The following is a 17,352-nucleotide window of genomic DNA, read 5'->3' on the forward strand; positions in this document are numbered from 1 at the left end:
ATGTGGGACTCCCAAGCTTACTGCAATGGGATGGAGGGAGAACTGGCCATTAAGAAAATAAATTTTGTAATACTGCTTGGCCAAAGTGACCATTCCATCTAGAAAAAGATTCCAGTCAGTAGTGAGACTTGAACGTGTGAACTGAGAACCAAGCAGCTGCTTTGCAGATTTAAGCTATGGGAGTGGAACGTAAGAATGCAACTGAAGCTGCTATAGCTCAGACCTTATATGCTCTTACACAACCCCTGAACTGCAGCCCAGCCTGAGCATAGCAGAAGGCAATACATGCCACTAACCAGGTTGAAATAGTCCTCTTGATTACAGGCCAGCCCAAAGTATTAGGATCAAAGGAGATGAACAATTGAGGAGATGGTCTATGTGGTTTCGTCCATAGTAAGTAAGAAGCAAAGGTTCGTTTACAGTCCAGAGTATAAAGAGCTGTTTCTCCAGGGTAAGAAAAAAGGCTTGGAAAAGAAAACTGGAAGCACAATAGATTGATTCCGATGAAATTCCATGACAGCTTCCAGTGAGATAAGTAGGGCTTTGCCCAGCTGTCTAATATATCTGGTAACAGAAAGTCCTGGAGAAGATCTCCTGGGAGGCATTTTCCATGGTGACGGTTCTAAGGGTATCCAAAATAAATCACAGAAAAAAAGTTTTAAAAACTTATAACAAAAAATATTTGTGTTAAATAAGTGAATGCTCAAACCCAAACCCAGTGCAACGTGTAATAAAACACAGCAAGGGACACTGAAGGGATCAATTCATACACAGTCCCACTCCGCCAAATAAAACGCTGCAAGTTATATCTCAATGTAACTCCTTAACACTTAACTTAATCAGTGCTTTGGCGGTTCTCTTTCTGCGACCAGCTGTAGTACTCTATAAAAACGTGGCTTACATCCCAAAGTATGCCATAAGACTCATAGTCAGATAAAGCTAGTGCATACTTTGAATCAGATAATGAATCGTAGAAAAATCCTGGAGAAATGTGTCGTTGGGAAAATTTATGACCTCTTCGGTACCAATCCGATGAAGCCGATGACAAGGATCGATGAGTATCCCTTTTTCGCTTCAAAGCATGAGATTGACACGATGAAGACTTATGATGCCTTGGCGTCGAACGTTGTAGTAAAGAAGAGTGTCAATTCTTCGAGGTAGTGGATCGATGTCTCAATGGAAGATGTCGATGAGATGAGCTAGAACCCCGATGCAAATATCAATGCCTGGAGGTAGATTGTTGTCTAAATGGGGAATGACGAAGCCTCTCAGAAGATCCATAAGAAGTAGCCTGATGCTTTGATGGAGAGCTGACATTGGTACCTTGAGGCCTCATAGTGCTATGCTCAGGCTGGGCAATGTGAGCACCCGCATACAGTGCAATTTAAACATAGTACAGATCTCCCTCTGGAAGAAGATGTTGAGTTTCTCCCTGAAAGTATGCACCAGTACCTATGTCTCAGTAGTTGGTACCATTGGTGCAGCAGGTTGTCTCAAAGCAGTTGACCTCAATGAGAATGCATATCGTGAAGGAGAGACAACCTGCAAAGCTGGAGAACAATGGCATCAGTGTTTGGTCTGCAACAAGAGACTCGATGCTGTCGAGACCTTCGACGCTTGTTGGGAAGTGGAAGGCTTCTTAGCTGGTTTCCTTGATGCTATACGTTCTTCAGAAATCGACATCGATACAGGAGTTTTTGATGACGATGGCTCAGAAGATTTGGAAGTGTCCTTGGCCAAGCCAAAGAGCTTCTCCTCTTGCAGGGCTGTGAAGTAGGTAGATAAATGTTCCGACTCCGACTCCTCAGTTTTTTGTACTTCTGACTCCGACTCCGACTCCCCGACTCCTCAGTTTTTTGTACTTCTGACTCCGACTCCCAGACTCCTCTGTATTAATATGCAAATGTATTTTATACATTCCTTGAAGGAAAGAAAGGCAACATACATGTCATTACCACAGAAACTACTGCTTTAAGTGACGACAATAAAAATTAACGAGCCACAATCTCCGCTGGTTTGCTTGCTCGTCACCGTTCAACTCATGGACACAAGGAACGATTTCTTTACCGAATCGTTACTGGTGACGAAAAATGGTGCCTGTACATCAATATGAAGCAGCGTAAGGAATGGCTTAGCCCCGGTAAACAAACGACCCTGCGCGTGAAACAAGATCTTCATCCGCGTAAAAAGATGTTGTGTGTATGGTGGGAGAGCTTGGTTGGATGAATTTTTCGAGTCTACTCCAGGTGATTTCTACCAACGAGGTATTGAAAACCTTGTTGAACGTTGGAAATAAATTGTAAACAACAACAAGGGAGAATACATTTATAAGTATTGGTGCTCCGAATTGTGCGTTGCGTGCCATATAGTGAAGCACGTGTTCGTTTTGTGGTTACATGAGGCACTGCATGCATTGGTCTTTATTCTTACAGTAGAGAAGTCATTAATTATAACTTTTTGTGAATTGGGACATTTAAACTTGCTTTTTTTTAATTCCGATCTAAATTTAGTCGGAGTCGGTGCATTGTTTGGCAACTCCAACTCCGACTCCAGGTACCCGAAATTTCCTCCGACTCCTCGACTCCGACTCCACAGCACTGTCCTCTTGAATGCGATGGGCCTTGATGGAGTGCTTTTGTAGGGTGGAACACCGAGCACAAAATTCAACTCGATGCTCAGGGCCAAAACACTGTAGACACCAACTACAGAAATAGGCCACTGGCACCTACAGCACTTTTTAAAACCCATCGTCAGTTTTGACATGGATGGAAAAAGTTGTCAGCAAGATTAAACTCAATGTTTAAAACTAAACAAAGAGACCCGCCAAGGGAAAACCCCGAGGCCAAAGCCCAAGTTTCAAGAAAAAAGGCGAAAATGTATATTTGTAATGGGTTGTTTTTTGTTTTGTTTTAGAGGTAGAAAGAAGGTAAGAACAATACTGAAGGTAAAAAGAAAAGTAAGAAAAACACGAAAGCAGGAAGACAATGCAGACTGAACAGAGTCCAGTCAAAAGTACTTTGCTCCATGTAAAATGAAGAACTGAGGTACCGTGAACCTACATCAGGCGGGAAGGCAATCGCGCATATGTGCGGTAAGGGCAGTCATGAAGTTTCTTAAAATTTAAAGTGACAATACACTTTTTAATACTGTCCATACTGGGGCTCTGTGGATGATATCACCCCACATGTGAGAATATGCTGCCTGCTTGTCCTAGGATAGCAAGGTTTTTAGTGTGGATTTTAGAAATAGAAATCAGAGATATGCGCAAGAACATTTCCAGCACCCAACTCCAGTGAAAGAATTACAAGCAGGTCGAAATACACATTACTATATGTTCTACAGAAACAGAGCTCAAAACCTCATACACCTATATCAATTTCATATATTGTGTTCTAGAAGCATGATGGCAGAAAGACGACATCAGACCAACCACTCTGCCCCAAACTTCTCCTTGCTAGGTAAAAACAAGTAGAAAAGTAACCCTGCTAGACCATAAAGAAATGGTTCTAGCAAGAGATCAGATATTTTTTTTAATTGACCTCAAGGCAAGTTAAAACGATTCTGAGGGTGGAACAAGATTACAGGATTTCGATGTCACCATGGAGAAGTTCTGAGTCTTCCAATAAGGAATAAAACAGGAATAAGTCCTACAAAATAGATGACTGCACCACATCAGAAACGAATGAACTATCAATAAGAGAGAGAAAAAGGAGGTGACCTAGAAGTACTTTAGAGGTCACAACATATAACCAAAGTTAGACGAGATCCCAGCATACTGCAGAGAAGATTGATATAAAAACCCAAGGACCTGTGACAAAGGTACGGCTTAGTGTCAGTAGTGGAACGATGGTCAATGATACTATGCGATGCTATAAAACTTGCATATGCTCATTGTACCCAAGCATGTTCATTTTCTCCCTCTAGAGATGGAAAATGAAACTGAAAGATAGTGTGACCTGTGTAAAATGCATAGCAGAAACAGGTTCAGAATTATAATCATAATCTATTATAATTTTGGTAGTGTGCACTGATGTTCGAGCGTACAACCTTCTGACTTCAGATCATGAAACTTCAAGTGAGAAACTGGAGTTTGATATAAACTGGAGTAATTTAAAAAACATCCTAAAAAGGATGTAGTGGCCTTCTCCTCTCCTACAAACACTCCCAAACCTCCAGGTTCCTTTAGATTAAAAAAGAAGATGGAGTAAAGGGTGTTGTGGATAAGGAGAAATTAGGTTCTTACCTGCTAATTTTCTTTCTGTTAGCCTATAGACCGCTACAGTTCTTCACTGATGTGTTATATCTCACTATGACCAGCAGGTGGAGACTGAGACCAAAAACTTGGTTGTACTATATAGGCTGAGGCTCCCTCTCCCAACTCAGTCTGCCGAATAGCCAAGCAAAACTAACATGTAACAGTAACAACACTCCGAACAAGAGTATAAAACAACAAGCATATAGGAACACTGTTGGAAAATGTATAGAACTAGAACCCTGCAGTGAAAATGTCTCCACAGCTTACAAGCTATGCCAGCTGAGCCATAGCCACTGTTCTTATAACTCCCCGGCCCTAGAAAAATACTAGAACTTGCAGAAAAAGCAATATCTTCATGCAAACAAAACACGCAGTCACCGCAGAAATACAGTCTACAGGCTAATGGAAATAAAATTAGCAGGTAAGAACCTAATTTTTCCTTCTGTGTCGCCTGAAAGACCGGTACAGTTCTTCACTGATGGGACATACCAAAGCAGTACCCATCATGGGTGGGACCCCCAAAAGGGCCGACACCAGAGCACGCTCACTGAACACTGCTTCCCGACATGCCTGAACGTCCACACAGTAGTGTCTACGACACCAGAACACGCTCACCGAACACCGCATCCCGACACTCCTGAACGTTCACACGGTAGTGTCTGACAAAGGAATGCAAGAAAGAACAAACTGCAGCCTTACAAATATCCACTGGAGGCACAAGAGAAGACTCAGCCCAAGAAGCTGTCTGACCCCGAGTGAACTAAGCCTTGTGGAATTCCGGAACAGGCTTTTTCTGAAGAAGATATGCGGAAGCAATAGTCTCCTTAATCCACCAAGCAATAGTAGCCTTAGAAGCGCCATCACCCTTACGAAGACCCGCTAAGAGGACAAAGAGATGATCTGATTTCATGAACTCCTGGGTCCACTGCACATAAGAGCGAAGGAACCGACAGACATCTAACTCTGCTCAGAAGATCCCTCCTGACTACCCAACACCGGGAAGACCACCGACTGGTTGACGTGAAAAGGCAAGACCACTTTTGGCAGAAACAAAGGAACAAGCCGCAAGACAACCCGCTCCCTAGAAAACTCCAGAAAGGGAGACCTACAAGAGAAAGCCTGCAACTCAGAAACACGTTTAGCAGATATAATAGCCACCAGAAAGATCGCCTTAAGGTCCTTCAATGAGCAGGCACCCAAAGGCTGAAACGGTGGGCACACCAGCATGGACAAGACAAGATTAAGATCCCAAAATGGAACAGACGGGAGGCTTGAGCAATTTGGCCGCTCACAAAAAGCGAATGACATCAGGAATGGCAGTCAGACGCTGACTTCGTAACAACCCACGAAAGGCTGACAGGGCCGCAAGATGAACTCTGAGAGAAGACCAAGCCAGATCCCAGTTTAGGCTATCCTGCAAGAATTCCAAGATGTTAGGCAAGGAAGTGCTTGCACCCTGCACCAGTCCTCAAATATATGCCAAACCCGCACATAAGGCGTTCCCTTTCAAGAGCCAAGCCGTAAGACAAAAGGGACCCAGATCGAACATTGGAATGGGGCCCCGAGTCAGAAGGTCGATCGAGAGAGGCAGAGGATCCGCCACAAGATGCCTCAACAAGTCCGCATATCATGGATGCCTGGGCCAATCCGGGGCCACCAAGATCACGAGGCCTGGATGTCGAACAATGTGGAGAACAACTCTGCCTACTAATGGTCACTGAGGGAACACATACAACAGACCCTCCGGTGGACATGGTTGAACCAGAGTATCTACCTCCTCGGCCTGACCGCCTCTGCGATGTCTGAAGAAGCAGAGTGTTTTGGCGTTGATACTCGTGGCCATCAGGTCCATGAGGGGCTGCCCACAAGTCTTCACTATTAACTGGAAGGCTGTGTGACAAGACACTACTCTCCGGGATTTAGAACATTACGACTTAGGAAGTCCACCTGAACATTCTCCACTCCTGCTATGTTGGAAGCCAAGATGTCCCAAAGATGAGACTCTGCCCAGACCATGAGCAGAGCCACCAGAGTGCCCTTGGTGCCCCCTGACGATTGACATAGGCCACTGCTTTGGCATTGTCCGAAAGAACCCAGACTGACTTGCCCGTCAAGAAGGATCAGAAGGGTAACAGCCACAGTGGACGATGCTTCTCACGGATGCCAGTCTTCTTGGTTGGGGAGCTCAGTGTCTAGGTCACTCAGCTCAGGGCATCTGGTCCACGGAGGAGGTGTCCTGGTTGATGGCTCTGGTCTCCAGAACATTGATCAACCAGGACACCTCCTCCGTGGACCAGATGTCCTGAGCTGAGTGACCTAGACACTGAGCTCCCCAACCAAGAAGACTGGCATCCGTGAGAAGCACCGTCCACTGTGGCTGATCCAGATTCACCCCTTGGACTAGATGAGAGGTCTGGAGCCACCAACAAAGACTGCAACGAGCCAAGCCCCTCAGAAGAGCAGGATGATCCAGACTGTGTCTCTGGGGCGACCACCTCCGAAGCAGAGAATACTGAAGAGGACGCATGTGGGTCCGACATCTCACCACGTCTAGGGAAGCTGTCATTGACCCTAAGACTTAGAGGAAATCCTGCACCCGAGGAAATCGGGACACCATAAGGAGGTGAATCTGAGACTTCAATTTGCTTACCTGGGCCTCTGGGAGGAAGACCTTCCCTAAGGAGGTGTTTAACAGAGCCCCAAGTTACTCCAGGCGCTGAGACGGGGTCAACTGGTTCTTAGAAAGGTTGACAACCCATCCCAGCGACTGCTGGAATTCCACTACCCAAGCAGTAATCCAGGTGCTCTCCTGGAACGACTTCGCTCGAATCAACCAGTCATCCAGATAGGGGTGAACCAGAATGCCCTTCTTGTGCAAAACTGCCGCCACGACCATCATAACTTTGGTGAACATCCTGGGAGCCATGGCCAGGCCAAATGGAAGAGAACAAAACTGGTAGTGCCGACCCAAAATCACAAAGCGAAGGAAGCGCTGATGGGAGGCCCGAATTGGAACATGCAAATAAGCCTCTGTCAGATCCAGAAAAGTCAGATACTCCCCAGGCTGAACCGCCAGAATAACAGACTGCAGTGTCTCCATGCAAAAAGATGGAACTCAGAGCCTTGTTGACCCCTTTCAAATCTAAGATGGGCCGAAAGGTCCCTTCTTTCCTGGGCACCACAAAGTAAATCGAGTACCTATCGGTGTTAACACTCCTGAGGGGGCAAAGGAATCATTGCTTTGCGATCTAGCCATCTATGGAGGGCCTGCTGCTTCCACGCCATCTGAGGAGAAGCGACAAAATGATCTGGTAAACTCTAGAGCCTAACCATCCCTTATCACCTCCAATACCCACTGATCGGACGTGATCTCTGCCCATTTTGCACCGACTGGAACCAGAGGGGGCGCTGGCAAGGAGTCATTGGGCAGGATGGGCAGTGGGGGAACCAGCGGCAGAATTCCCAGTTTCCCAGTGGGTCCCCCGAAAGGACTTCATGAACTGAAATAAACGGCCCCTGGAAGCCCCAGAGGCCAAGAAGGAAGTGGCCCCTCGACCAGAGCGGAGCCGGCGGAAATCACGCTCGTGCCCACAAGCAGCACCACCCCGCGCCAGTGGCCTAGCCCTGTTTTCAGGCAAGCAAGGCACCTTAGAATCAGTTAGAGCTGAACCAACTTGTCCAACTCCTCACCAAACAAGAAAGCCCCCTAAAGGGAAATTTTGTCAGCTTAGATTTGGAGGCTGCATCCGCCGACCATGCTCGAAGCCACAAGGTACAACGGGCAGCCATCCCAAAAGCCCTAGATTTGGCCGAAGCTCAAAACAGGTCATACATTGCATCTGAGAGATAAGAAGCCCCATCTCTATTTTGGATACTTCTTCCTCTTCTAACTCCCAGTTATCAGACTCCCGGTCAAGGACCCGCTCGGCCCACCGAAAAACCACCCGAGCAACCAGCCTGGACCATCGCCACCTGGGCCACCAGGGCAAAAACAAAGCTTTGCTTAAGGAGGGACTCCAACTTACGCTCCTCAGAGTCCCTCAAAGCACAGCTGCACTCTACAGGCATAGCATGCCGCTTAGCAATAGCCGAGACCACCGCGTCTACCACAGGCGACTTCAAGGTGTCCTGATCCCCCTCTGGGATGGGATACAGGCGGGCCATGGAACATGTAAAGCAAAAGGGGGCCTCAGGCACCTGCCACTGAGCGAGAACAATATCCTGATGCATAAAGAAAGAGCGGGAGACAGAGTGGATCCCCCGAAGCAAGGGGTCCACAACACACAGGGGCTCCAATATGGTGTCCTCAAAATGCAGCGCTGAGGAGACCTGAAGAATAAGCTCATGGAGCTCGTCCCGGTGAAAAATGCGTACCATGGATGCGTCCTTGCCAACTGACTGGAAAGAAAACCCCTTGCTGGTGGAATCCATTCCCCCTAGAGGATCCTGGTGGTCACCCCAAAGGTCCAGGTCACCATCAATAAACTCCTGCTCCTCCTGAGAAAAAACATCATTCCAAGAGACCCAGGGCTGCTTGGATGAGAGAGGAGTAGAAGGGGACAAAACGGGTCCTGTGTGGGGCCAAACCGCAAACGGACATCGAGGGCAAAACCCCCCAAGTGGAAGCGGGACCTCCAGCCACAAGCAAATAAGCCTTGGACAAGGCTAACACAAAATCAGGGGGAAAACCCCCTGGTGGCCCCAAGGGACTCCCTGCCACAGCAGGGGACCCAGCTGAACCTGCCCATCTTTCCAATACAGGGGGAAGGTCACCTGAGGCTAAAGAAAAAATGGAGGTGCTTCCCGCCAAAAATGGAGCTTACACCGTCAAAATCGGAGCTCCAGAGGCCTGTGGCGTCTGGAAAACCTGAAATGTCCCAGCCAATAAAGCAGAAAAGCCGGCAGCAGCTAAGGGAGTCCCCAGCTGCTTCAGCGATAAGGGAATCCTTTTTACCCTGACTGTCAGTGGCTGGGAAACCTCCCGCATGGGCATTGGGAAAGGCTTCCCCACGATCAGCTGCCAACTTGTGAGGCACTTGCGGTGGGGTTCCCTGGCCACTGGCACCCGATGCAGCTCCCCCACCACTCTGGCCTGTATAACACTTGCACAGACCAGCCATGAGTGCCTTACGTCTAGAGCACAATGAGCACTTTTTTGTCTGCATAGTGCCCATTGTGCTGAAAATGCTTCCTAGCTGTAAAATAAGTGCCTGTTAGTTGAAATACAGTAAAATACAGCAAATTTAAAGGGAAATAGCCCTTTAGACTGGCACATCCTCAGGATTTGGGTTTGGTTCTTTTTTTAGAACAGATTCCACTGGCTCTCGAAGCCGGAAGCCTGACTGGTATCGGTGGCCAGGCTGCCAGCTGAGGCACCTCTACAAAAACTTGGGGAGGTGGAGGAATTTGTGGGAGGTACCCAGCACGAGACCTGCCGGGTTTGACACCCCCTAGGTCGGACGGATATCCATGCAGGACCCATCCAAGCTTCATCCGGCACTAAAAAGGGGACCAGGAGTCCTAAAACAAATTCCAACAGCCCTAACAAGAGGAAACCAGAAGGTTTCTACTCATACCTGCTTGGAGACTGAGAAGACTGAGTTGGGAGGGGGAGTCTCAGCCTATACACTACAACCAAGTTTTTGGTCTCAGTCTCCACCTGCTGGTCATAGTTAGATATAACCCATCAGTGAAGAACTGTACCGGTCTATCAGGTGACACAGAATGTCCATTAAACAATAGGAAAAACACAAGTAGGGAGAGATACTCAAGGTAATTGTATGAGCATCTTGAAAAGTACTGTATGAACATTGATGGTACAGTGGGAGGCGTGCTTCAGTAAAAATAAATAAATAAAACCTGGTTGATCCTGCTTAGAGGATAAAGCAGTAAAGCATTCGCCAACTTTCCACTTGATTGGTTGTTTTTGCTTCTTTTGCGGTCGTGGCCTAGAAGCAGAAGGTTTAGAAGTATATCGCCTCTGAAACGAATAGGAAGGCTTAGCAGACTGCTGTGAAGTTTGAGGCTTAGCCTTTGTTCTAAGAATTCCAATTCTTTTCTTGTTGTGTCAATTTTTGTGTGGCCCCCTCAATGGAATCGCCAAAAAGTAATTTACTAAACATGGAATACTGGCTAATCTAGCCTGGAGATTGAAGTCCATATCAGAGACTCTTAGTCAATCCAGACATCTCATAGCCAGCAACATAGCAGATGCTCTGGATGACATCTCAAAAGCATCATAAGCTAACCTTGTTATATACTTTCTAGTCTGTGAAAGTTTTTTGTTTGTTTTGGGTTTTTTTGACATGGAAGGGAATCTATCTTAACAGGCTTTACACACCTATGTTAGATTCCCCCACTAGACCTTATAATGTAGAAAAAATGCCATGTTGTTCATGTTGAAATGTCCAGACAAAAGGAACAAACCACCTTACAGGCTCTATACTCCTGGTGGATTCCTGAAGTAATATGAAAAGGTGATTCCTGAAGTAATATGAAAAGGCAATGTGGATCGATGCCTCAATAAAAAACTGGATTTGGTACCTTGTAGCCCCAAAATGCTATGTTTAAGCAGGACCAGTACCAAACAAATCAGTCTCAAGAAGCAGGTCAAAAAGACTGAGCAGGTTTCAGAGACATAGATGAAGCCTCATGGTATCCCGATGTCAAACTATTGATGTCAATGTAGAATCTCGATGTGAAGAAGGGTGTTGATGCTTCGAAGATGATCGAAGTCATATGGGGAAGATCACTGTCAACAGGAACAAAACATTGATGTCTTTTGGACCTAGAATGACGCGCCAAGATAATGTAGCGATGCAACTGTGAAAAACATCAAATTCCAGAGATGCTTGGGTATCAATGGTGCTGCAGGGTGTCGACGGGCAGGAGACCTCAAAGAGGATGTACCCCCAGTAAGGAACACAGCCTGCACAGAAGGATGACACTGGTGTCATTGTGAAGTTATTCTTCAATGATGTATACCCATGGATGAAAGGCAACATGAATGAAAGACCACAAACTAAAACTGAACCCAGACAAAACAAAATTCATACTTCTCGAAAAAAGTAAAACCCCAACCATAACAAACCTAGTAATAAACTCAATTACATACCCCATTCAACCCACTCTAAAAACTTCTGGGAATGACGATAGACAGATGCTGCACCATGCAACCACAAATCAACAAAACAATACAGAAATCATTTGCGGTCATGAGAAACCTAAGGCACGTTTTAAAATTCTTCAACTGAAAACAATTCCAGCTCATGGTCCAGTCCCTAGTCATAGGTCTCCTTGACTACTGCAACATCCTATATCTCCCCTGCCCCGCAACAATGATAAAACAACTACAAACAATCCAAAACATAGCCCTGAGACTAATCTATTCACTAAGAATACATGACCACATCACCAAGGCATACCTCGACTCATGCTGGCTCCCAATTCAAGCAAGAATACTATTTAAAATCTACTGTCTATTATTTAAATCCATAAATGGTGACAGCCCAGTCTTCTTGAACAATCGCCTAATCCAAACTACCACAACCAGACACAGGAGAACCCAGACATCATTCACATACCCTCCAATTAGAGACATCAAACAGAAAAAACTGTACGATGGCCTTCTAGCCATACAGGCAGAAAAACTAGACCACCAACTGTCCAATCTACTAATTGAGACCCCAGACAAAACTTTCAGAAAAGAAATAAAAACCCTGCTATTCAAGAAATCCATGAAGACTAACTAACACTGTATGAAACATTACAATCCTCTGAAGCAACCCGCTCTACTCTGTAACACCTCTAGATATGTCCAGATATCCTCTTCTGTAATCCGTCTTGAACCGCAAGGTAATGTTGGAATAAAAATCACTAATATAATGTAAAATCCCTGGATCTAGGACTGGTACCATCGGTGCAAATGCTACAGTATTGTACCCTTGGATACATACTGGTGCTCTAAAGATGATATTGACGATGACTTAAAGAACGTCAATACTTAGTAGTGTGACGTTTAAGGATAGACTCCAAAGCAGTACCCTGCACCTTATGAGTACTATGCTCAGGCTAACTGGCACTGATGAAGTTGCTGACACTGAAGTAGAGATTAATCTATAGAAAAAGTGAACTTCCTGCAATCTCAAATCATGTACCGATACCTGACTGAGCGAGTATCAACGGTACTGCAGGGTGGAGTTCTACCAATGTAGAACAGCAACAAGTCTTAATCAGCAGTGATGTATCATCGATAAGGAAGCACCATGATCATGCAACATCAATGGTATTAAAACTGCCACAGGCGTCAAGGCGTGAGTGCCTGAAAAGACAATGCACTTCAGAAATGATCACCCCAAAGGCCATGCATCACCCCAAAGGCCATGCATCAAGTGGGTTCGATGCTTAATGGCAGGGCTCTGTCCACTGCAATGCATCTGCGTCTATCAAGGAAACTTGATGCTAATATACAACTGATGGAAGCTGTCTGCACAATGTGCTGCGGCGGCAAAAAGGGCGAACAGAATGCTAGGAATGATAAAGAAGGGGATCACGAACAGATCGGAGGAGGTTATCATGCTGCTGTACCGGGCCATAGTGCGCCTTCACCTGGAGTATTGCGTCCAGCACTGGTTGCCATACATGAAGAAGGACACGGTACTACTTGAAAGGGTCCAGAGGAGAGCGACTAAAATGGTTAAGGAGCTGGAGGAGTTGCCATACAGTGAGAGATTGAAGAAACTGGGCCTCTTCTCCCTTGAAAAGAGGAGACATGATCGAAACATTCAAGATACTGAAGGGAATAGACTTAGTAGACAAAGACAGACTATTCACACCCTCCAAGGTAGGGAGAATGAGAGGGCATTCTCTAAAGTTGAAAGGGGATAGATTCTGTACAAATGTAAGGAAGTTCTTCTTCACCCAGAGAGTGGTGGAGAGCTGGAAGTTCTTGCTAAACTGGGACGTACGCAGGTGAGGCTGGACTCATTTAGTGCACTGGTCTTTGACCTGGGGGCCGCCGCGTGAGCGGACTGCTGGGCAGGATGGATCACTGGTCTGACCCAGCAGCGGCAATTTTTATGTTCTTCGGTACCAGTTAGTCCCAGTCACTGGAAGTCCGACTCCAGACCTATATGGAGAAATATACAAGAAAAGAAAAACTTTAACATTAATCAATAGTGTTTTCCTTCTTCCAATCTATAGTTCCGGAGCCAGATACAGTCGAAGAGGGCAAGCCAGGTTGGAGTACAAACAAAGCCGAAAATCCATCAACGATCATGAAGGAAGTCAAGATGGAAATTTGTGTGAAGGCCACTAAGTAAAAGAAAAGAAACTTGAAATACTTAAAAAGATTTAAATAAAATATAAATGGGAAGGCAAGTCGACGGAAAAACAAAAGATAGGTCTTCTTCACTCCGCGGAAAACGAAAAACTGACAACCTCACAAGCTGGCATTGGGCGGGAAGGCACTCACACATGTGTGCTTCGGACAGTCTAAAAGCTTGAAGTGATACTACACTTTCCACTGTTTGTACCAGGACTCTGTGGATGACGTCACCCACATGTGAGAATATGCTACCTGCTTGTCTAAGGATAACATCAGTATTGTACAGTGTTGATGGAGTAAAACATTGTAAAATCAGAGATAAATATAATAAAAGATCAACTGCCATAAATATGGGAAGTCTATAATAACAAATATATATTATTTAGCAGTATATAAACATGATATAAGACCGAGATGGTATGCATTATGAACATTAATATATAAGAAATTAAATAAATAAAAAATGACATTTGTGTCAAACAATTACATATTTTGAAAACAAATCAGTAGTATGTTAAATTGGTTGAAGTACAAATAATAATAATACATATAAACTAATTATTGAATGACCATATTTTTAATATCAACTTTCTTTATTGAGTAAATATTTTCAAAAAGGGCACCCGCTCAAACTCAGGGGCGGAAAATTTCATGACAACACCAGAAAGTATTTCTTCACAGAGAGAGTGGTTGATCATTGGAACAAGCTTCCAGTGCAGGTGATCAAGGCAGACAGCTTGACCGACTTTAAGAATAAATGGGATACCCATGTGGGATCCCTACGAGGATCAAGATAAGAAAACTGGGTCATTAGGGCATAGACAGGGGGTGGGTAAGCAGAGTGGGCAGACTTGATGGGCTGTAGCCCTTTTCTGCCGTCATCTTCTATGTTTCTATGCTTCTCTAAAAAGGCAGGTTCCTCTATTTCCTATTTCTGTCTTAACCTATCCTTCTCAATCAATTAATTCTCACTCTTGTTACACCAAACAGATTATTTGAAAGGAATTGACAGACTGATGAAGAGCTTGATTCAAACATTTGTGATGACAATCAATCGTTTTTATTATTGATTTAATAAAGCGGTACTTATCCTGAGAAGCGCTGTATTGTTTTTTTCAGAGCTTCGTTATTTTCGCCATCAAGTAGCTGTTGAGCTGAAGCCGTTGCTCATTTAATAGGCTTTTACGCTTTTATCAAAGTAAATAAAAGCATAAAAGCTTATTAAATGAGCAACAGCTTCAGCTTAACAGCTACTTGTTGGCGAAAACAATAATGAAGCTCGGAAAAAAAACCCACCCACACACTCGTATCAAACCCTCCGAACACACCACAGCCTCAACCCCCACTGACTCCGACACCCATGCCAATCCACAGCACTCATACTCCCCCCAGCAGAAAATCTCTCCCCAGCAATCCAACCAGCCCCCAAGACCCTCCCCCCCAACCAGGATAACACATAAGCATGCAATGTCTCCCCAAAAAGTTCAAACAAAAGTTCAGGTCTTAGGGTCTGAGTCCCTTCATCCTCAACGCGCCCACTCCTTGCCATCTGAACGCCGCCAGCCACTGGTGCACATCTCCTCCCCTCTAATCCACCTCCGAACTGGGCAAACACTTTACTTCGGCTTTCTGTTGCATCTCCTTGGTCGCCGACAAGGTAGTTGCTCTAGTATGGACTCCATTGATAAGTGACCACCAGGCCAAATGGAAAAGTCCAGCGATACTTCAAATTCACCTAAGTCATGGCCTTGGTCACCTCCAGAAAAGCTCTGAACCGCTCCAGCTTAGCCGTGGCCAGGTCCTGGAACAATTCCAAATGAACTCCATTCCACTCTACTATACCCAAGGCCTGGGCCCTCTGTAACAAGCGTTTCTTCAGGGCAAAGCTCTAAAAACAGGCCACAATATCCTTGGGGCAGTCCTGCTAATGAGGGCCCAGCGCCCGGTGAGCTCTCTCCACCTGGGGATTCAACAAGTTATTTTTCAGTAACCAACGGGCCAATCTCGTCACTGCCTCCTTCGCATCTTTGAAATCTGTGGACTCTAGCAGCCCCCGCACCTACAAGTTGTTATGGGGGTGCAGTTTTCTAGGTCCTTCAACTTACCCGTCAGGATCTCCAGCTCCGAGCGTGTGTCCTCCAGGCCCTTTTGTGCACCGGCCACCACCTCCTCGACTGCATACATCCAGGCCTCCACCCACTCCACTTGGGTGCCCATCTATTGGAGGTCCATTTTGAGATCTTGAATCGCCTCCCTGGTATTAGAGGTAATGGATGTGATCGCTGTTTTTACTTCCTCGACTCGGGTCGGTCTCCATCAACATCGGGGCCACTGGGGAATGGGATGGACCCATTCCAACATCTTCCAAAGGACCAGCACCATGTGGTCCCCGCTTCCCAGTGGTCCCCGCTTTCTCCATGGTTTTCACCTGTCCTCGATCAGTGTCCGTTTTACTCCTTGACGCCATCTGATCCAGCCGGGAACAGGTACTCGTAATAGCACGAAACAGGGAGTCAGGAACTGCTGCTACTGCATGCAATATTAGGTTTTGCTATGGCCAAAGACGGAGCAGAGAAACTATGCTGCCATCTTTTCTGATGATGTCACTTCCTATACATCTCAGTCTTAATATCATGTTTTATCCTGCTAAATAATATATAATATTTATGTTACTTTTGACTTCCCATATATATTATATTCATCTCAGATTTTACACTATGTTTTACACCATCAATACTGATGTTTTATACCATTGACAATGCATAATATTCATGTTATTTATGTCAGTTGAACAAATTTATATCATTTCACTCTTTAGACTCCTGAGGCAGGCCCTTTAAGTTGAAACACAATTGTGTTGAGTCTTAATTATATAATAAAGCAACTGCGCACCAGAGGTCACCTTCACTGTTGTTTTTTGCTTTCCATTTTGAGAAGGCTATATCTCCTGTTTCTTCGTGTCACACTCAGTGTGGTGTCAAAATGCCTGTATATAGAAAGGCACAATAAGTTTGCATGTCTCATTCAATGGAAACTATATAAACACCATAACATTGCTGTTCCAGAAAAAAACACTGGGATCAAGGCCCTACTAAATTTTTGCACAATGAAGAAGTTATCACCATCTGGGACATTCTTATTCACACCAATAAAAAGCTTGATGCATGAAATTGGAAATTGTGGTAAAGGAAAAAAGCACAAGAACAGCATTATTAATAGAAGTTTCAGTACCTAACAACTATTCTGTACTATGTGGAGAACAAGATCTTCAAGTATCAACAAATGCAATTAGACACCAAGAAAGTGTGGCAGAAAAATACAGAAACTGTCCCAGCCGTATTGCTAAAGATATGTTAGGATTGAGATTTATTCTTAAATGCAAAATTAACCTATTTGGAGACATTACACTGAAAAATATGCTGAAACAGAGTTAAAACATGGAAATCTAAAATGACATATTGACCATTCATTTGCCATTTAACGGGGGGAAAAAAGATGAACAACAGGAAATTGTCTTCCCTATAACACTCTTCAAAGATCACTATAATTCCAGAAGTTTGGGGGTACTTTTGCAATGGGCAAGTATAACCCTGTTCATTTAACAAAGTGGCCAATTACTTTGAACAAGATTACATTTCATGATCACCTAGAAATGAGCAAAATTAACCTATAAATGTATTAAGAAGGTTTCCTAGTCAAGGCATTTCCAATCTTCTACAAATATGTTGTATGTCACATGATATACTGCAGTCTATCAATCAGTAGCTGATTG

The 17,352-nt window shown here is 44.9% G+C and overlaps 1 protein-coding gene across 7 annotated transcripts in view; it reads right to left on the reverse strand.

The window, feature by feature from the left end:
- Positions 1-17,352, reverse strand: part of PPP4R1 (protein phosphatase 4 regulatory subunit 1) — a 354,086-nt gene that overhangs the window by 153,591 nt on the left and 183,143 nt on the right. The gene's annotated exons all lie outside the window — the stretch shown is intronic.

This window comes from Geotrypetes seraphini, chromosome 2 (assembly GCF_902459505.1).
Source record: "Geotrypetes seraphini chromosome 2, aGeoSer1.1, whole genome shotgun sequence".
In the NCBI taxonomy this organism is placed as follows: Eukaryota; Metazoa; Chordata; class Amphibia; order Gymnophiona; family Dermophiidae; genus Geotrypetes; species Geotrypetes seraphini.